The 22,854-nt window shown below is 36.2% G+C and overlaps 1 long non-coding RNA gene across 5 annotated transcripts; it reads left to right on the top strand.

The window, feature by feature from the left end:
- The first annotated feature begins 6,670 nt into the window (after positions 1-6,670).
- LOC116414029 (uncharacterized) lies at positions 6,671-17,119 on the top strand. Of its 5 annotated transcripts, none has more exons than XR_015291253.1 (6): positions 6,671-7,064; positions 14,101-14,369; positions 14,859-15,283; positions 15,438-15,671; positions 15,786-16,372; positions 16,441-17,119. It is a non-coding gene; the product is annotated as an uncharacterized LOC116414029 (long non-coding RNA). The 5 variants fall into 5 exon arrangements; XR_015291255.1 differs by lacking the exon at positions 6,671-7,064 and adding an exon at positions 12,098-13,665 and having other exon boundaries at positions 14,101-14,268; positions 14,859-15,154; XR_015291252.1 differs by lacking the exon at positions 6,671-7,064 and adding an exon at positions 12,098-13,665 and having other exon boundaries at positions 14,101-14,268.
- Positions 17,120-22,854: the final 5,735 nt, after the last annotated feature.

The following is a 22,854-nucleotide window of genomic DNA, read 5'->3' as shown; positions in this document are numbered from 1 at the left end:
TATTCGAACGAGCAGGCGAAAAATTAAACGGTTCGAGGACACTAGAAATAAATACTTTCTCCCGCCATCCACTCTTTTCAAGGGTGCTGGAAAAATTACAAGTATCGAGGAGACTTTGAAAAAAGAAGAAAAAGAAAGAATACACTAACGGAAAAAAACATATTCACCTTTTTCTCGCTCGTCGAAGAATTAAATTTGTGCAGAGACGCGAGAAATTTTTATCTCAATTTTTATGGGCTATTGTTTTCGACGTGAATGTGAAAGGAAAAAAAGTTATAGTATTTTATGAGGCAAGGAATATCATCACGTTTATATATTTCTTGGAAAAATAAGTTAATAACTCGGTCTTCTTACATCTTTCTTTTCTTTTTTTTTTTTTTTTTTTGTTACTTGTCCGATCGATCTGTTTTCCACTTGTTTTATCATTTATATTCCTCTATTCGTCCGTAACGTTACAACACTTGAAGTGGAACGATACAATCTCAAACAACTCAAAAGAGTCTCAACTTGTTTTATCATTATCATTTTCCAATCGTGACTCAATGTCTTAATCGAGCGATAATCAAATATCCATTCTCGTTCACACACTTCTATTCTGCGATAATAAATTCTGTTCGTGTATAAGAATTTCCATCGAGGAAAAGGATGATCGATCAATTCTCCAAAAACTTGTCCAAAAGCAAACTCGATTATTAATCCGAGTTAGCTGACTCGCCAGGAAATTATTAAGCGTGGACCGTGTGCTCCCCTTTATCCTGTTTGCTGATCCTTTATTCATCAGCCAACTCGAGTACGAGGCGTGGGGAGGGGGGCGTGGAAGAAGCGGCGCAAAGAGAAGGGATTCTTTTTTCTTTTTTTTTTTTTCTCTCTTCTTCCTTTAAATCGCGATGACGCATATATTCGCATGAAAAGCGCGGGGAGACAATGGAATCGCGACACTTTTGGCCGCAAACGTTGTAACGAAGTGTGATCGGGGATAGAATTCGATTTTCACGCGTTTGTCGTTCCCAGTCGCAAATCCTTTCTGCAGAAGCTGTCAAAAATTTTGTAACGCTAGCGCTCGCTCGAGTGTATCCACTCGTTGCTACGCTTTTTCATTCTCCCTTCCCCCCCCCCCCGCCTCTCTCTCTCTCTCTCCCCTCCCCCTTCTCTTTTTTTCTTTTTTTTTTTTTCACTGTTTGAAGAGAGAGTTATATATTCGCGGTTTGCCTTTCAAAATGTCCGACCGGAAATCAGTTACTTTTTTAACTGGAGCGTTCGCCAAACTGTCAAACTGATGGATTTCTCTTTCCCTCCCCTTTCCTCCCTCCTATTTTGATAAAACATTCACGGATCATGGTATACAACGGCGTATTTTTTCAATTTTTCGTGATTTTTTTTTTCTTCTTCGACTCACGCGTAAAAATCGGATGTGGATTAAAAATCGGTCTAGTGAACTCTGAAATATCCTAGGTATCCCTAGAATCAAAATCCTAAGGAAATTCAAATCGATATCGGAATCGACGTAAAAAAAAAAAAAAAAAAAAAAAGGAAAAAAAAAAGCGAAGAATTCGTGTCACGGATTATTAATAACTTTTTTTTTTTTTTTTTTTTTTTATTAGAAATTAAAACTTTAATCAACTCGAAATCGAAATGGAGATCAAAGAAAAACGAAAGTTGGAAATGGAAGTCGTTTGACGTCGAAGTGAATCGATTAAATCGAGGTCAGCCGTTCGGCAAACGTTGATCTCGATCGTTGAAAAATTTATCGACGGTCGGTCGGACAGTTTGGCCCAGCTGAGCCTGTAAAAACTCTTTCCGCGCGATTCAATTACACTCCTGTGTTCCAGGGATGTAAAATAGCCGGCTCAAAAGGCACGTACTTCCACACCAAGATCCCGGGGGAACGTCTTTGCGAGCATTTCCTGTTTGTTACTTAGACTGCGTTACCCGCGTGCATAATTCCGTTTGAAACGTTTTATTTCAATTGTGTGAAAATTGGCGCCACTGGAGTGGCGGAACCGAGTTCATTTCGAATCTCGTGTGCGAATCCGCGGAAAATAGGATTGGATGCTTTCTGTTCGAGATAAAAAGAAGAAAAAAAAAAAAAAAAAAAAAAGAATAGAATAAGAAGTGGAGATTATGGTAGATGAGCTTTTTAATAAAATTTCGTTACAAAATTTTTATTTTGTGACAATTTCTTAATTTTAAAAAAATTCGAGAAAGAATGAATGAAATCGGTTAGTTTAGGGGAAATTATTAATCGCATTGCGCGAGGTTTACGTGCTTCCAACTAGGAAGCTGTATTCGTTCGAACTATAAGCGTCTTATTAGTTGGTAGAAGTTTATAACAAACCTCTTGTAATCTCATCAAACGCATCGCAAAACTTAATACCATCGATACTTTCGAAACATTGTTAACTTTTCGAACCTTCCAAGTACTTATAGTGATCCCTAAATGTATTGCGCGATCCCTAGAATCAAGACCCTATCAACAATTCTATCTAATTTAATCTGCCAGCCAAGCACTTTGAATGATTCCTGAGATTCGGAATATCTGTGGAATTCTCCCAAGAATTCTAGTTAAATTTAGTGTCACGCAAATATTTTTAGAAACCCGTAAATATTATCCGAAACCTAACAATTAAACCTAAGTGGCAAGAAAATACTTGTAGAGATTCCTAGATTAGAACCAAAATCCTAACAATTCTAATTGAATCTAATGGCAAAAAAATACTTCTAGGGATCTCTAGATATTATCAGAAGAAAAATCCTAACAATTCTAACAATTAAATCTAGTCACTTCTGGTCACTCCTAAATATCCTCTAGATATCCCTAGAATCAAGATGCCAACAATTCTAGTTAAATTCACTGCCAATAGATCTTAACCACGCTCTCAAATGATATTTACTTATATTGATAACAACATAGTTGGAATATTTCGTGCAAATATTCAAACTTAATACCACGTGTTTTCTCGTGGAAAACGTTGGTCGTTTGTTAAACGCAGACAGGCTTCTCCGCTCCCATCGACAGACGAAATTTCGCGTCGCGACGTAATTGTTACGAGTATCAAACTGGCTGATGACAATAGCTCGGAGGGACTCGAACGTCGTTTGAATCTGAATACCCCGCCGTCATAATGGCGGCCAAGTCTTCGAACTAGGTCTCCCTCTTCCAAGCTTTCCCGTAGCTTTCCTTTCCTGACGAACGTGACACAGTGGAAAGTTTCGAATCGATGTTACGTTACAACTTAGTCGGCGACAACAGCGAATTTATTCTCCTAATCCATCGTATCTCTTCAATTGGTCTGTCTACCAACAGGATTCAAGTTACTTTTCGACTATCCGAAATTGTAAACATCATCATATATTATATTAATCGTATTATATTATTTTACATCAATTACGTCAAAAGTGATCTGAAAATACCTTATCTCGTGTCCGTCTAATTTCTAATGGTCCAAAAAAAAGCAAATCACTCAGGCTCGAGCATCTTTTTGCACAACGAAGAAACTACCTTACCATCTGCTGCTACAGATTCAACGCCTCGATACAAAAAAGTACAGTATTACGTGCATTGACTCGATGCCATTGCTCGTTTTTGTCCCATCACGAGACACGCTTCTCTCGGTTTACCAAGCGATCCAAAACCACGTACACCTTTCCCCTTCCAAGAAAAAAAATTACACATTGATCTGAACAAACGCGAAGAAAAGAAAAAAAAATTCCTGTTCACGGATTAAATACTTCTTCTCCGAAGGTAGAAAAGATAGCGAGTTGCAAACCGATTCATATCCCTCCTCCTTTCATTCGAAGGAAACGAACAAACGATGGTGGGGGAAAGCAGGGACGGACAAAGGATCGCGAGGAGAGGGGGAAGAAGGAGAAGGAGGGAGAACGAGAAGGAGAAGGAAGTTAGTCGAAAGCGATATATTCAAGCGATCTAGAACGGTCTCACGAAGACGAAGAAGAAGGGAACGAGAGAGAGAGAGAGAGAGAGAGGGAAGGTTCGGATAGCTTTTCTTCCCGCGTACGTTCCCCACGAGGACTTTTTCCACCCTCTGGCCGGCTTTTGTCATCGTTTCCACGATAAAGAACGGGGCGAGCCTTTGGAAGAGATACACAAGGACGGCATCGTGGCCCTTTTTGTCCCGTGGCCCGTGACGAGAACCGTACCTGACGCTTTTATCGCGTGCCATCCTCCTCCGGAAACCGTCCGAAAAAAAGAAAAAAAGGGAGGGAAAAAGAGAAAGAAAGAGGGGGAGGAGGGGGGTGGGGACTGGCATAAATTCGCGCCGCGACTGACATTCGCTTCGAATTACTCGAGATCCTCTCGAGAAGGAGGGGGGAGAGAGAGAGACAGATTCGCGGAAGGAATTGGAAAACGTTCGTGAAATTCGCGTCGTTGAAGCGTGAAGCTATATATATATAAAAAAAAAAAAAAAAAATTGAAAAATCGATCCCGAGTTGCGATTTACGATCCTCCCTATCTGACGAGAAATGGAAGGAATTTCGTGTCGTAGTTCGAATTAATTTTTTTTATATACGTATACATATTTATTATCCTTTCACGATACATTCAAGGGAAGAATTACATTTACCGCAACAAATTTTCAAAAAAAATCTTATATAATTTCTCGTTTAATTACTCGAGATCCTCGTCGATAGAGCAGACAATTTTATTCGAGTCGAAATTTTCGAAAAAATTCGACGATTCTTCGTTATGCATTATTCGTTTAATCATTCGGGATCCGTCGACGCGAGCAAAGTGGAAAATAAATCGCCAAAAGAATTCTTTCACGATCCTCTGATCCATTGATAACACTCGTGAACAATCCTTCAAATAGTAATTGTTGGATGACACGTATCGTGGTCAGCTCGGATACGGAAGGGTTATTTTCGAATATGAAAATTGGCACGGTTCCAATATAACGGTGGGCGCATATATTGATTCATATATCGGGTTAACAGCCGGCCAACGATAAATCGAACGGCTCGTTGTTATCCACGGTCGGTAATAAGTCATCGCGCGAAACGGTAATAAACGTTGTCACCTGGGCAGCCGATCTCGAAACCGACGAGCCAGCATTTCTCCGGTTATTAAGCGATATTTTCATCGAGAACCACCGTTTTCCACCCGTATAATATCACGTTCTTTGTAATCGTACTTTTCATCGATATATGGAAATATGCAGAGCTTACCATTTGCATTTTTGCCCGGTATCGCGCAACTCTTTTTTTTTTTTTAGGTTAAGTTTCCGATGTTCGTGATATAACGTTGTACATTTTTGTTAGAAAATCGATCATTGATTTTGCAAATGTAACGTGAAAAGTAAGCGCGAAAAATTTACAGTTTTGCATATTTACAAATGTTAACGTGTTCATAATAAGCTCAATGGATTATCGAAACGTTTCCTCGAATGATCTCGTTCGAAAATTTCGAATCAAAAATCACAGGTTTGTACATTTATTTATATTAGAATCAATCGTAAAATTTCGTATTATTCTTTGAATTTTTAATCTCTCTTTTCTCTTCGATCTATTCTTTCCTCCAAGATTTTTTCCAAGAAATTTAAAAATTCAATTTCATTCGCAATTGAATAATTCCAAGGAATATATGTTGCTCAGAGACTCTCAGAGAAGATTTTTCGTACGCATTTTTGGACGGAATAATAACTTCGAGCAGAGATTTCTTCTTTTTCCCCCTCTCCTTCTTTTTTATTATTCGTTTAGTTCTGCTCGCTTTAATACCCGACGTGGATTGAAACGGAGACGAAAATCGTAGAATTTCCGCGGACACAAGAGCACTTAGCGCGGCGTCGCCGATTCTCAGACACTCAGCCACGGGTTGATCAATATCCACGGAAAGAAATAGGTCGCTCTTATTTCCGGTCCCCGGTGATTCCATTTAAAGTTCAAACTGACAACCTCCGCCGGCGGGAAGCCTTGATTTCAACCTTTATGCGCCCATAAACCAAGTTTCAAACGCTTTTTTCAAAACGCTTCCATCACGATATTCTTTTATTTATCCGATATTAGCGTCGTTTCACGGAATATCAATCTCGAAGGAGCACTCTTTTCCCTCGTTTTTCTTTCGAACACTGTTACAACTTGCTTCTTGTTTACAACTGCTAAACTTTTATAATTTACGACGATTAATAGGAAAATAGAGGGAAAGAAGTGAAACTGTTGTTAATTGAAATTATGAAATAAAATATTCTCGATATTTTATAATAAAAATTTGTTAATTTGTGACTTGGTTAATGGAAAGTAAAGAAGAAAATTTGAAATAGAAATGGCATATATATATTCGTTCAAATTATGAAATTTTAAAGTCAATATTAGAATCACGTTAGGCATGTTCATATTAAATTTTTTAATTTATAATACTTTATAATAATGGTTATAAATCGTTCAATTAAAATATCCATAAGATTTCACCAAACCTTTCCTTAATATATAATAATTAACAAAAAGTAAAGATAAAAATTCGACATAAAAATAATCATTGATGTAAATATTAATTCAACGTTGGAATCGAATGCACACGAATGAAATGTCCACGATGGTGTATTCCAACAGCGAATCGTATTCGTGTATCCAATAGTTCTTGTTCAAGAAAGACAGGCAGAGCCACGTCGCGGCTGATCGTGGGACCAGAAGCAATGTTCTTTCCACCAGATTCGCCATCTTTCACGATCGGAAAGACCCATTAGTCGGTGGATCGCGCGATTAATTTCAACGACGTAGAAACGTTCTATCGCTACAGATTCGCCAGACCGCCACCGTTCCTCGAACAATGCTGTAATTAAGATCCCTCCTCTCTGATTTCGCCGAGCGAAATCACACGCGTAATGGCGACAGGAACCGCGTTAAAGGATCGCGTTATTATATTAATCACCGCCATTTCTCAATTAACCGCAATCTTTTTCAAGAATTTGGAAATTTCGATAAGTTTGACAAATTTGACAAGTTTGACAAGTATCGAGTATGGATAAATATTTGAAGAAGTTTCATACAAAGTGTCATTATCGTCGAGAGAATAATCTTCTCAAAGAGAAAATTTAATTTGCCACATTCAGGTATGTATCCTTGAACTTTAAAATTGTTCGAAATTTCTAACTTTGTATTCATTAGATTCGTGGGTAGATGGGTAAGAATATATTTTACCTCTTTAAAATTGGAACAATGTTGGCGTGTGAAAAAATGAATCCGTTGGAAAAATTGCAATTGGAATGGAACTTTAATTAAAAAATAAACGATACGAATAGATTGTTAAAAAACTTTTGAGCAAAACAATTGAAAGAAATTGTTAAAGATGTATAAATTTTAAAAAAGAATGTTTTCTATCGAAAAAAGAAATCGTGCAATCGTTAAGTTCAAATTATATTTAGAAATAGAATGATTTAAGACTGCTTGAAACAGTTCATTTCATTGAAATCGAAAGTTTCTCATTTCACATGTATATATGAATATGATAATTTTCTCGATAATTAAGATTCTCGTTCAAATCGAATGAAATCGTATCTCTTCTCGAGTTTCTCATAACAATATCTTCTTCTTTGAAGAGGTAACGAGAGTATCGTTACGTCAAAACGCCGGAGAGATACCATTTCTCACTCTCTCTTCTATCAATGAACATCTCCTTTTCAGAGATCATTTCCAGAAAACGTCTTCCAACCTAACCTCAACCACCACCATGAATCCCCGTAATTTTACCTCTTCTCGCGTGATAAAACGCGAAACGAGTGGAAGTGAGCACCTGGTGGCAATAAAGGGGAACCATTTCGCGGAGATTACGCGTGCGTGTAGCGAGAAAAAGGATGTTTCGACGAACGAGGGCGACGAATAGCTTCGAGTAATGGGAGGAGGACGTGTTAAAAAATAAAAAGCGTGGCCCGTGGGCGATTTCGATATAAGGAATCTTCGTGAGAAACAGCATTCTCGCTTCCGGATACTTTCGAAACTTTCCACTTGCCATCTTTTCGAAACTTGTCTCGAAAAGAAGAAGAAGAAGAAGAAGAAGAAGAGCATTTTCTTTTGCGACACAAAGTGCATGTGTTTGTACGCTCTTCGTTCGAACTTTGTTTGACTCGATTTGAAAAGAATTCGATGTTCGAAGCGAATAGATAGAGTTTTTGGTGATTTGTAAGCTGAAAATAGAATAGAGAATGAATGGTAGAAGTTCAGAAGGATATCAATGATTAAAATAGGTGATAAAAGAATCCTACAATATAATATTTTTCAAAGTTTTTTCCCGATATTTATAGTATTATTCCATTCAAAAATATCTTGTTTATGTACATAGAAAGAGGTATGAAAAAATTTGTAGAATAAAAAAAGAAAATTAAATAAAAAAGAAGATAAAAATTTGAAAAAAAATATATTATAAATATTTAATGATTTGGATAAATATCATCTTTTTTATAATAAATTCACAAAAAAAGATGCAATAAAAATAAATGAAAATTGCTATGATTTTTGAAAGAAAGTACACAGATATAGCACAAAATTTTCAAACTTTCAGTCTTTCAATAAGAGGATGCAAGAAATTGATTATTGAGATCCTGACTAAAAAAAGAAGATGAATTTTTCAAATAAAATATTTTCAGTAAGTCTTTCTATAGCGTAGCAAGATCGTGTTGTAAGTAAAAGAGAGAAAGAAATTTCTGTCGCTACGATAGAGACAAATCGTAAGATGGAAAAGAGGAAGAATGAAAAAAAGAAAGAATAAAAGTCTTTATGTATCTGAAGCAGATACTTCTGAGGAACATATTCTCGAGAGAAGAAATTCCTTCTGAACGATACCGAAGAAGAAGATTGAGAATTTTAGACAAGAAATACGACCCATCTTCTAATGCATTCTTCTACAACACGAAGACACGATCTGTGATATCTTGATAAGAATACAAAGAAAATGTAAAATTAATTCCAAGAAAAATTCGATCTTTATTTGAATTTCCATTCTGACCATGCCCCATGCTTTGTATTAGTTGCGGTGTAATGAGAGAATTTCTCGAGGTCGAGGACGAAAAAATGGATTTGCTTGATCCGATTCGTGATAAGAGGTTTCTGGCGAAACTGCGGTTGCGACAAAGGAATTCTACGATTTTGCGGGGATCGTTTAAACGTGTTGCTCGCATTAAAGCGGATAACCTGGTTCGTTGAGACGAATGTTCGAATCAACAATGATACAAGAGATTCTTGTAGAGATCTTTCTGTGGTTTCACTTTTCAGACAAACCTCTATTTAATCCAGAATTTTTAACATGAAAAATATACGTGTATATATATATATATATTACTTTTATTACAAAATTTACATCCAATTAGGTTAGGTTGTGATATCATTACAACGATATATTCGAATTAACAATAACATAGAAGTTCTTTCCAGATAAATTTATATTTAAACCAGAAGTTTCAACATTACGAGTATGCACATGACTCAATTAGGTTAGGTTATAGCGATATATTCGAATTAACGGTGACACAGGATCTTTTTCTGCGATTTCACTTCCCAGATAAATCTAGTTTCTTTCAACGTTGGAAAGATCATATTACGAGCATGCGCATGAATCAATTAGGTTAGATCAAGTTATATTGTCGAACATAGAAGAATTTTCAACGTGGAAAAGATTTACATGCATTCCCATTACAAAATTTCCTTCGTTCAAAATTAGATTTAAATTAACACATTGTAATAATTCATTTTCTCAATCATTCTTAATTATCGTTTGGTAAAAAGATATGGAAAATAAAGTCAAATCCTTCCACTTTTCCACAATTTCCATCGATCTTTCGAAAATTAGCGGAATCGCAATTACATCCTTATCGTCGCAAACGGGAATTCCATTCCCCGGCACGGTTTCCACGGATTCATCGAGTTCGATGCAAATAAGGGGCCGGCCGTGGCCCCGGAAGCGCGATAAAATAATTCGGTTGCATAGTGGCGGCGCGTAATATCGGCGTACACGTTACGATTAGTTTAACCACGTGTGCTCTCGAGCATTCGTGAATTCGAAGACTCGTTATCGATCGTGGCCAACCAGCAAGGGGGCAGCGTCGATCGTTTTCGTGTCATCGACACACGGCCCTGGAAAATGCAGATGGATGCGACTGGCCTCGGCCGATAATCGGTATCGATCCACTTTTCGCTTCGATCGGTTCTACTCTAATTCGATGGCGGTTCGAGCTTCGTTACGTTCGGTATCACACCGATATTTGCCCGTAATTTCCGGATATTTTTATTGGAAGGGGAGGAATGAAACAAGGGGAGAACAATCGTCCACGATCGATTTTTCATTTGTTTGATGATGTTTCGATAACGTTTACGTATTATTTTTATATATCGTGAAACGAATGGGTTTCAATTCATCCCGTCTCTTAAATTTTCAATTTAAATATTTTAACGAACGAGTGATACGAGATTATTATTATTAGATATTTCAGATATTTTAGAACGAGATAGTTATTGTGATTACCGTTATGATTGAATTTGGAAATAGTGTGAAATTTGTAAATAGAGAAAATTAAGCTTTCGATTACTATATACCAAATTTCTATTTTAAATTCCAATATTTTGAGATACGATGGAAAGGCGATTCGACGATATTTATAAATCATGATACGAGGCTTTATCATTATCGGTCGAAATTGCAAATTGAATTCAGTAGTTAACGAGAGAATCGATTCGTCCAATCTTTGTTTTAAATATTTCAATATTTATCGATCGACTAGATAGATTTTTATCCAATTTCTTCGTTTTAAATTTTATTATTTTCAGATACGATAATGATGATTCGACGACGTTTACGCATCGTGCTATGCAATTACACGATTAAATTGGAAACGGACGTGAAATTCGTAAATAGAAGATTTAGTTATTGAACAAACATATTCACCCCGATTTTAAATTTCAATATTTTCACACACGATTCAACCTCCACTTCGAATCGAATTATTATCCAGACACCTGTTTCTCACTGATAAACCCGACAAACCGACACGACGAGAAGAGGAACAGAGAGAGAAAGAGAGAGTGAGAACTGGGAGATTTATCCCCGAAGTTTAATCCAAACGATTTTTCACGAAAAAAAAAAAAATCGAACTGGAGAGAAGCTTATCCAACCCTTTCCAGCCCTTCATTCTCGTCACGTTCGATCGAAGCTCTTTTCAAGATTTTCATTTCGACTTCGTTCCATTTTTATTTCGCTTCGTAATTCGTCTCGAGATCGATCGAATATTCTCCGTCCACTCGTTTTTTTCTTCTTTCCCCCTCCTTTCGGGCCGCTTCATTATTCGTCCGAGCGGCATCAGTTTCTCCCTTCCAAAATCCTATTGGGACGATCGTGTTACCTCGTCCCATTTCGTTATCCTCGAACCGCGTTTCCAACTTTATCCACCAATGGTGAAACAATATTCGAGGCTGGAATAATAGTCGTCGAGCAACGAACGTTTTGTGCCTTGTCTTGTCTTCCCGAGGTGGAAGGGGTATGGAGGAATATCGAGGAATTTCCCCCCTCTCCCCCGCCACTCTTATTCCCTCTCATGTTATTCGTGAATATTTTTGCCGTTGCGAATGTTTATCCTTCGAATATTTTAAATTGTATCGAAGTTTGTGTTGTATCGAAAAGAAGGGAGGGGAAAGTATAATCAGAGACACAACGTTTCCTCGCAATTTTGCAATTTCTGTTGGGCAATAGCTTAAAGTATTACGGCGCAAAGTTATGGAGGAATTTCATTGAAAGTCTTGAAGTGCATTAAAATTGTAGAATTCGCAAGAATGGGTCGAGTCATAATTTGCAGAACTTATTAATCCGCAAAAGTTTCAGCGCGATAAATTTCTCGAGTCTTAATTCGAGACGAACTCGAATTAAACGAACTCGTCGAGTTTCTTTACCTCTTTTTTTTTTATCTCCGATTTTAACAATAGAATCGTTATAATATCATTTTATTTCTCGTGAGAATGATCGGGGAGAAAAAAACGAATTCTTTCGAAAAATTCAAAGAAAACGGAAATATAATTTTCGACTCGAATGTTTCTAAATTGTCTCAAACGCAAAAAGATAACAAATTCTTCGGTAAAGTAAATCAAAGAAAACAGAGAGTAAAATAACAGTTCCAAATATAATAAAATTCTCTTATTTGATGAACTATATAATTTTTCAAATCTCTCTTCGAATTATACGAGACCTTAATTCGAATTTTTAAACTACTTCGAACACGATTAATCTAATCGAAATAATAATTAATTCAAAGAGTTACAATTTTAAATATAATAAAATTTTCTTATTCGATAAACTATATAATTTTTCAAATCGTCCTTCGAATTATACGAGATCCCACCATTTTAAATATAATAAAATTCTCTTATCCTCTTATAAAATATATAATTTTTCAAATCATCCCTCCTTTTTAGGGCTTTTAGTTGTACAGGATTCCAAATTAATTTCTTCAAACCGGTTCAAACGCGACTAATCTAATCGAAATAACTGGAAATTTCCCAATATCCCTCCATTATCGTCGAGTAAGTCGAACGGTTACGTTAATAGCCGCGGCCTTGTCTTATCAGCCGGCCATTGTTCGCCGGCCAATTAAATCGAACGGAGGCTGGCTGTCTCGCGATTGTAACGCGCGGAATCGGTCCTTCGTCGAGGATTTCCGTTCAAACATCCTCGAGGAGTAAATCAACTCGTGAACGCGCGCGCGCGCGATTAGCTGGCAAGGGAATTAATTCGATTAGACGAGGCCTGATTTGACTGATTCCTCGGACTAATTTATCTCACGCTCCTCTCTTCGTCCCATCTCAACGTCATCGAGATAGATCGTGGATGATGACTAACGTCTGAGATACTGAGGCTGGGCTTGTCGAGACTCGATCCATCCGACAGGAAATTTGTTATACGTCCTGTAATATTCACCGCGATGGATATTTGCAAGAGGATTGGAAATGTCGGGGAAACGTATTATCGATGGAAATCTTATAGAGTTTCCTTCCTTAAGAATCGTTGATTAACATTTTCGAGATATTTTGAGGATTTTAATTCTCTCGTCGATATTCATTTCTCTTTTGTTTAAATATTCTATTGAAACTGATCAACGTTAATTAACATTTGCATTTGTTTAAAATAAAATTCGTTTCAGCTTGTTCAAGTGTATAATTTATAATTTTTAAGTGTAGCGTGAAGTTAAGTTGAGATGAAGATGCTTGTGGAGCGATCGAAGCGCCACTAGCGATCGCTCGTATAAATAAAAGAGAAGCTATCTTCTCGCAAAATTGTTGCATGTTCTGTAATATTTAACACGTTTCGATAGGATATTTACAAGGTTAAAAGTGTGTTGGAGATATAGTATGATGGTCAGATATGTTTGTGCAAGTAGTTTCATAAATATGTGGAAATTTGAGAACGAATTTATACAGTTTTTGACTCTTTGATGATCGTTAATTAGTATTTTTGAGATATTTTGATTTTTATATCTATATTTTAAATTCATTTTATTTTTTAATATAATAGCGTTAGATTACATTTAAAATTAATTTAGTGGTTGCAATAGTGCGGAAGAAACGAAAAAGATCTTTCCCTCGGAAAATTTATTATACGTCCTGTAATATTCACTACGCTTGATATTTATATGAGGTTGGAGATGTGTTAGAGACGTAATATACTGGTTAAACGTATAGGTATGTATTATCGATGGAAATTTAAGTAAAGATTATGAGAATTTTATAGAGCTTGCAAGCTTCTTGGTAGTTAATTAGAAGATTAGATTAATCGAGAATTGTGGAACTTTTGGCTGATTATCTTCGCCCTATTTAGCACTTTGGGGATATTTTAATGCTAGTGTCGCTATTCTAAATCTTATTATCTTAGAATTGAGATTTATATACGTAATCTATAATCTCCGAGTATAAATTAGGTTAAAATTATCATAGTTAGAGAACGATCGGAACGCCATCAGTGGCCACTTAATTCACTCTTGCGTTATCCATCGTTCTATAAATGTCATAAATTGTTTTAATCATACATTTTGTTTTTTAATCTACCATCTTTATACATTTTCACTGATTTGAAAGTTTCGAATCGAAAAATTTCAATCCTATCTTCCCTGATTGCAGGTACATTTACAGCAATTTGCACCAAGAATGGTGCGTAAATTTCACCAAACCCCTATCAATATTCCGTTGACATGTTGGCCGAAAGAGAGAATCAAGTATTTCCCTAGCAAACTTAATTAATTGAAGTGAATACGCAATTTGGAAATTAATTAACATCAGAGAGGAATCGTACGTAGCTTCCACGATAAAAACGAGATTCTCATATTCACTGAGTGAAGTACTGTTTGTCAATATATTAGGCGTACTGCGTGAGGTTGAAAGGCAATGAGGTTTGCTTTATAATTAAAAATAATTACATCGTATTGTAAAATAGAATCCCTCTAATTTAAATATTCAAAGGAAAACTTCTAATAGTAGTGTTTTTTACAGAATATTCATGCATCTTCTCTGCTATTCATACGCAATGTTATTATTGGTTGAGGTTAGGATAAAGATTAGAATATCGAAACGGGATTCTTTTGATTTGAAAGTTATAAATGCTGCAAAATTTTATCATTCTATTTCACTTCATCTTTGTCATTGTCCTCAGCCAATAATGACAATACATGTGATGGCAAGAAAGGTAGAATAAGTAAATACTCTAGCTAGTAATTTTCTAACAAAGGCACTGTGTATAGAGGGCACTACCATATTTGAATTTTGCTTATATGTTTATTCCTTACATACAAGAGAAATATTACAAATAAATTTTTCAAATATTTTCCAATCTTTGTATCGTAAATTAGTATTTTTCATTAAAATTCTCGTCTGAATTGCAGGAATTCGAAAAAATGGAGGTTAGACAGAGAGATAGAATACATGGATCGACAACCAGACCAATTTTCCAAATTTCATCCCCCCTTTGGTTGTCGCCTGATGGTATCTACCGATCGATGTTAATTAACATTTGTACGTCTGAATCGGAGACAAACGAGCAAGCACCACGAGAATGAATTCAATTAATTCTCGGACGTTGTCCGGTGTTAATTAATGAATCGGCCACGTGACGAATGGAAAATGCATTTAGAAGAAAGGAAAAATTCCGTGGAATAAGTGTGGACTAATGTTTTTCGATGTACGCACAATTTGACGGTGATAAATGAATCAATTGTAAATGAATATTAAGAATATTTAAAAATGTTTCTTGTTCTATATATTGTTGTTTTGAAGCGAAAAAATTGAAAGGAAAATCGTAGAAAGCAGAGTAAGAGTTTCTAATTTTATTTTAATGTTAAAGAAGGCATAAAATTAAATAATCAGTACAAGATGCTGCAAAGATACTTTCATTATATTTCAATGTATCGAGTATAGTACAGATATCTGATCTTGTATAATAATTTTTCTATATTTTATTGTAGCAGTATTATCAAATTGAAGAATAACGAATGGAAGTTTCGTCACTTTTATCGATAATCGAGAAACAAGATTTCAATTATTCTACGATTCTTTTGTATTTTAAATTCCATCATCAAATAAATTTTTAATTCCAAAGAAGAATCAAGAATATAATTCAACGCGATCGTGACACGATACGAAGTAAACATCAAATGAGTAGATTTTCGACTTGAAAAAACAACCAAGGATAACAAAACGTAAGTGAGTTAACTCTTATAAATGGAAGCATTTGAAAGAGATCGAAAACAAAGATTATTGCAAATAATACCAAAATTAGAATAACGAAATATAATAAATAAACTGGTTTTCAGATTGGAAGAAATCGAAAACGAAGATAGTCCATTGGTGCGCGATGCTTGTGATAATTGGAGAAAAGAAGCGACAATAAACTGGAACGTGGATGAGTTGACTTTCGTGTTGGAAAAAAATCGATCGATCGGAAATTCCCGGAAGCGGAAACTCGTTCCACGCGCGAGCTCGCGGTACGGCTCGACAATTAACTCTCTGCCGGATTTTCCACCAATTTCCTGGCTGAATTAATCACCGCTGGCCGGTATCAACGCTCGAAATTTGGAGCGGCGCCGGTTAAACGCGATCCGGAGACGTAATTGCAACGAGCCGGATAGATTATGCGACTGTTCTGTACGCCGGCCACCTTTATTATGCCATTCCCTTCGTCTCTTTACATCGATTTTCTCCACTTTCCAACCCAATTAACCAAAAATTTCCTACGCCTCCCTTTTCTCCCTCTTTCCTTCTTTCTTATGGACTTTTCAGCAATTTTGAAAGGAACGAACGAAATGAACGCAGTGGAGGGCCTGACGAAGCTGTGTTCGATTCGAAATCGAAGAGCTTGTTGCGTCTCTCCTTGAGAAATTCTTGAAAAAGTTGGTAAAAGGTACGAAGTATTCTTAATCTCGAAAGTTTTGTCCAATCTCGTTATTAAACTTAAATTTTAATTTTTAGAAACAAGAGGATCCATCGATTTTTATCCGTCGAGTGAAAAAATGGATTCATCCTCGTGTCAAAAGAGCGATTCAATGTTTGGTGTAATTCACGTATATTTACCTTCGACTTCGTTCGACAAATCCACTTTTCTACAAATTTTAATTGTCTCCGGAAAGAAAAGAAAAACTAAAAACTTCTCACGAGTTGGAAAAAGTTTGTTCGATCCTCGAGAGATTCGATTCCTCTCGTTGAGCACCACCAGGTTTTCACGGGGGAAAAATCGGGAAATTACTCGAGAGTCCAGTGATTCTCGACCACCTTGGATCTTTAATTCCACTCCTGTTAATAATGCAAGTGTCGTAGTCGAACTTGGAATTTCATTATCTGGCGAGAGTACTTTGTTTCGTTGCGTGAAAACGAGAGAAAGGGCGGAAGAAAAATAAAAGATTGGAATTTAATCGGAATTCTTCGATCGTCGCGTGGAAAAATTGTGATTCTGAAGATTTTGCACTACGTTCAAATCTTCTTTCGATTATCGATAAAGCGGAAAAACGAAATTGTTATTCGTCGATTTGGTTGTATCATAGTTGGGTAATTGTTATTTAAATTTATTCCTAATGGATACGAAATGTAATGTTTATATATTATCCATTCTAGCGATAGAAACAAATACAAAAGATATATTGGTATACAGAAATATTGTGAGGCTTGTTTATCAAATTAAGAAAAAAGTTTCATCATAGACATTTGTGTGTTCAATATTACCTCCAGATGAACTCCAAAAAGCTAGTTATTTATTCAAAAGATTGCAAGATATTTACTAAAACGTAAAATAAGTAGAGAATAATTAATTACACGATCCCGAAGAAAAAAAAATTGCAATAATAATTATCGATATTAAAGACCATTCCATAAATTTTCCATTCACCAATGGTATTTAAATTGTTAATTGATTAACAATTGTCACACGAGACTTTCGATAAATCTATTGCGAACTCGTCCAATTGGAAATTTAAATTATTCATAAAATGCAAATGGCATCAAGGTTCTTCGAGGCTCCCTCTATTGAGAACTTAAGCCGCGCGGGATCCAACGTGCGAGCTTAAGCGATCTGGGCGCCATTGTGCTGTTACGAATCCAACATGGCGTCGGTACATATATAACCTTGGCGTATTCCACGGGTTGTACCAGTGATGAACCAGGGTCCACTCCAGAACGGGAGTTACGACATCCGTAAACTATTCCTCGACTTAGTCATTATGGGGGGGCTAGATTATTCCAAGTTCTAAGCCGAGTTGAGTTCTAAATTCACGATGGCGATATTCCTCGACCATAACCCGGCATGTTTAACTTGCGATAAGCCTGCATTATGCCGAAGCAAAGTTGCTCTAAGCGCCATTATGCTTGGAATTTAGATTACAGCTCGACCAATTTAGGTTATGAACCAATTTACCAAAAATAACGGAGGATAAAAATTGTGGTGGATTTTTGGATTTTTTTTCCGAGATTCGAAAGAATTGGAAGAGAATTGGATGCGATCTTGCGAGATACTTTCAATTGAAAAGATCGAAATGAGAAATTTCAGAGGTTGTTTTGTAATACGAGAATATAAAAGCAGCAGAACTGAGCTAAATTGTTACGATTGGAGTTCGAATTGTAGAATGGCTGATTTAGAAAATGAATCTAATCAAACGTAATTTCTTGCATCATATTATATTTAATAAAAATTTCAGGGACGATAATTGTTTCCTTTAAAACTTTTTCTTTCGATCGAAGATTCGTCTTTATTCTTATCGAATAATTTTTATCGAATTTTTTATTGCAATCAAAAATTTTTCTACGAACACTAATCTTCGAAATTTTTTTCCATCATTACCATCAAAAATTCGATAAAATGACGCTTCCTTTCATTCGATTCCCCCATCCATTATTTTATCGAGAAAAAACAATTCATTCGCTCGTAGAAATTTATTCATTACCAAACTTATTCCGCCTTCCTGTCGATTCTCGCTAACTTTTCGCTAGACTCGAATTATCTATGTCTCTTCCGGTCGCGGACCTTTCTTCCCTTTCAGAGGACGTTAATAAAATTCCTGCAGTTTTCTCGCCGAACCAAGGGACAATTTACTCGGTTCTCTTGCCCCTGGCCTAATGGCTGTAATTAAAATCGAGGTTGTTTTAAGAGGCGGAGCCAGCTAGCCGGATTCCTTAGCCGCTCATAACCGGTGTAATATTTTGAACGGAGAAACGGCTGGGGGACTGAGAAAAATTACCTCGTTACTCAAGTCCAGGATATTCATCTTTAAGAGATGAGAGGAGGGAAGAATTAATTTACCTTTGACGATGGATATTTTTTTAAAAGCGTTATTCGAATACGGTGGAATATTGTTTGCTAATTGCGGAAAGTATATGGATACGAGTAAAGGAATAGAAAAATCAATCTCGTCTTGAAAATTAAATTATATTTGGTTATTGACATTTGCAACGTAAGAGATAATATTTGATCGAAATCGTATCGTAAAAAATTTGTTTATTTCGTTACTCGATCGAACATACTCTTTTGTATCTCATCAAATATCTTAAGAATTTCAGAGATGATAATTCATATAATATCCGGTAGGAAAATTTTAACTTTCGAAAATTTTTTGTTAAATCTTTTCGATCGAAATTTCGAAAGATTTCAAACTTGAAATTTTTTATATCTTGTTAAATATTCAAAAAATTTTAGATATTAATAATTATTCCTATAAAAAATTTTTTTACACGTTGCTAACGAAAGATTCGAAAGATTTCTAACATGGATAAAATCTTTTCAAGAAAATTTCCCCGACAACACGTCTGATTCCATCGAATCAGCGATCGAAAAATCCAACTTTTCTCACCCTGTATGTCCAAGGTGTCCAAGATGAGAAACTCGATCGATTGTGACGAAATTTCATCGCAAGAAAAGAAGAAACGAAGCGTGGACAAGGTTATCGGCCGGTTATCGCGTTTTCCACCAACGAATCGAATAAGAAAGGAAGGAAAATTGCTCCGTTTCGAGCTTCTGCTCGTTTTAAAATTCAATTCTCATCCTCGATATCTTCGAGGCAAAGTAGAGGCGACACAGGTCTCGTTTCGTCGAGGACGGACCTGAATATGAGCCGAGTCCATTGTTGCAGATTATTATGGAGGTTGCGCGCGCCATCTGGCTGCGGAATTTTAGTCAAGGTATGTCGTAAAGACAAGGTTGTTTGAGTTGAAGCTCATCATCGTGCTCGTAGACGATGAAATTCAAGTAGTCACGCTGTGTCTAAACGTTTCAGCCTGGAACCGTGATTACTTCCTCCAAGGATATTGTCAAGAGACTCATGAAGATGATGGAATTTTTCTTCTTCTTTCTAATAATCAAAGAAGGGAAGATGTTGTACGTTTATGAGAGATTCTTAAATGTATAAATCGGTGGAATTGTATCGCATTTGGAGAATTTTGATAAAAATCCAAAATTATGAGAACAATTTCTTTTTATATCCAAGAGATGAATGAGCGAAATAAATAATTGAGAAAATTACGAATATTTAAGTGGATTTTAATGAAAATGTTCGGATTCGAAGTAACCGTATTTATTTAATTTTTCATGAAAAATTAATAAAAATAATATTTTCGATATTAGAACGTGATTATAACGAAACGATTTGAAAATTGTATTTTTTCGAGAAGTTAGAAGGATCAAATTCACTAAATTACGTATAAAATAAAAAAAGAAAAAAGTTGCAATTAGTCAATATTAAATATAAAGAAAATAAATAAAAAATTTTTAAATTTTATCAGATCAAAGTAAGGAAAAGTATATAAAAATTTATTTATTGTCGAAATTGTAATAAAAATACGTTCCAAGAAATAATAAATACAAATCTAAATTCAAAATAAAAAAAAGTCTAAATCTACTATAATCCAAAACAAAAAGAAAACGTAACATGACATTGGGTTTAGAGATTAATTCCTCGAAACCGAAATCGGATTATAATATTGTAATATCGTACGTTTCTACGTCCTTTTCAACGCCCGACCGAATCGAAGAAACTTTTCCAGTACAAATCGAGCATCGCGAGAGAACGGTTCGATCAGTGCTTCTTCATAGATTAAATTTCCAAGTTTGCCAGCTTCGAAAGGTGGGAGAGAAATTGGAGAAGCTTCGACGGATGAATGGCTTTTTTGGAGAGGGGGGGGGGGTGCATTATCCATTTTCGAGTAGATGGAAAGAGGGGGGGGGGGAGGTTAATGAATCTCGAGAGATGAATTGTTAACGATGTGACCTTCGTGTATTTTGGGAGAATCATAATTGATATTTGAAATTTGAAAGCTTTCAACAAGTCGACAAGTAGCAAATCCTTCGCCTTGTTGCTCTTCAAATTGATTTTAGAATTCCATTTCTTCGCACCTCTTCGAAGCCAAACGCTTTTTCTACGCTCGATACAAAATTTCGCTCCTTTAACAAGATATAAGGAGCACAAATCCTTCGCCAGAAATTTGAGAAGAAGACGAAAAAGGAGAAGAGAAAAATCGATGGAGAGGAGACTCGAAAGAAATCTTCTCGAAAATCTCTGGAGACACCGAATAAAATCGGCGAGAGAAGGAATGAAGAAATCCGTTGCCAAAATTCGACACGAAAAGAAAATCGGTAAAAGATTCGAAAATGATTTCAAAAATTAGCCCTGCGAAGAGCGAATAATCGACAGAGGGATATGAAAATCAGCGACAAAAATGAGAAAAAAAAATAAACAAGTTGCGATTCCATTCCTAATTCGAGAAATCGAACAAAAAAGAAAATTCGAAAAAATCCTCGAGAATCCCTGTAAGCGAGGATAAAGAAATAAACGAGATTCGATAGATTCGATAAATCCAATAAAAAAGAAAAAAAAAAAAAAAAGAAGAAAGAAAAATCCCCGAAAAATTCGAAAAACTTCTCGAGAATCCCTCGAAGCAGAATCAAGAGGTAAAAATCAGCGAAGAAAAAAAAAGAGAAAGAGAAAGACAGAGAAAAGACGAGGTCTGCTGACGGAACAATTTGATCGTTCCATCGGAGCGGAAGAGTGGGGATGGCGTGCAATCGATAGGTAACGCTCTCTCGCGAGTTCTCGATCATCTCGAGCAACCGCCTTGGGCCGGTTTTCATGTACGGGATACGATCGAGGTTTGCCGCGTTCCGGAAAAGCCAGCCAGCCTTCCAAGCAATTAGAGGAATTTTGCTGACTGGCAAAGTTATTATACAGAGGCCCGCGGGGACAATGGCTGCCTCCACTTCCGGGTGGAGGATCGCTGCCAGATTTCGCGGTGTTGTTTACGCTGTTAATCTTGAAACTTGACCCGGATATATACGGGTATGTATCGTCGTTGCTATCGTACGTGTTCTCTCGATGGCTGAGTGGATAACTTTGCCTGGGATGGAATCGTGTGGTATATAGTATTTTGAAGTATTTTACGTGATACGTATATATACATATACACATATATATGAGGATATCATGATATAATGTGATATGATATAGTAAAGTATTTTGGTATATCGATATTGTAAAGAACTGTGTGAAACAAAGTATGATATAGGTTTTGTACATAGTATGGTATAGTTTATGTATCGTAAGATACCGTGATGTGACACAATATGATATAACGAGTGCACTATTTTTTAGTATTGTATAGTGTGATGGGGAACGATATGATATAGTGAAGTGATATAAGTTTCGTGTAAATCGTTGTAAGATACGACTTAGGTAACATATCGTAAGGTATCGTTAGTGGTATAATATAATAGACCATAGTATTTTAAAATATTGCATGACACGATAGGAAACGGTATAATATTGCACGTTAAAATATCATATAACTATCGTAATATAACATGTATAATATAGTATATTATGACAGGATACGAAAATGTATCGTACAACGTAGAATGGTATGGCACGATGAGATTTTCTAAAAAATGAACTCTTCGATGAAATTCGCGTAATAGCGCATAACAACTATATGTTCTCTCGAGAAAACTTTGTAAAACTGAGAGAAAGATCTTAAACAAGATTGGCGCGTTCAAGTTTGGAGGGAAACTAATCCTGCCTAAAAGGAAAGAGAAAGAAACACGATTGTCTCATCGAACACGAGATAGAAGTTTATCCATCGAGTTGCGTCGTAACGAAGTCAAGGTGGAAAGAGAAATTGGACATCGGTTTTCCGCGACTTTTCTCCTGGAAAATCGAAGTTTGCTGACTCGGCCGAGACTTTGGAGGCATTGATTCGGAACAATGGTAAGTTCGTACCAGGATTTAATTGAATAGAAATCAGACCATCGATCAGATGGTCTGCGGAGGCGTCGTTCAACCGTTTCTCGGTTGCGTTTACCTGCGGAAAACGCTCGATTTACCGACCGAGCCCGATTTTTCATCCGTTCGTGCC

The sequence above is a fragment of the Apis florea genome, unplaced genomic scaffold, assembly GCF_048593485.1.
Source record: "Apis florea isolate Af1SG1 unplaced genomic scaffold, ASM4859348v1 contig_2411_pilon, whole genome shotgun sequence".
Classification (NCBI taxonomy): Eukaryota; Metazoa; Arthropoda; class Insecta; order Hymenoptera; family Apidae; genus Apis; species Apis florea.
Note: the sequence above shows the minus strand (reverse complement) of the source record. Positions and strands in the feature narration are given on the sequence as shown.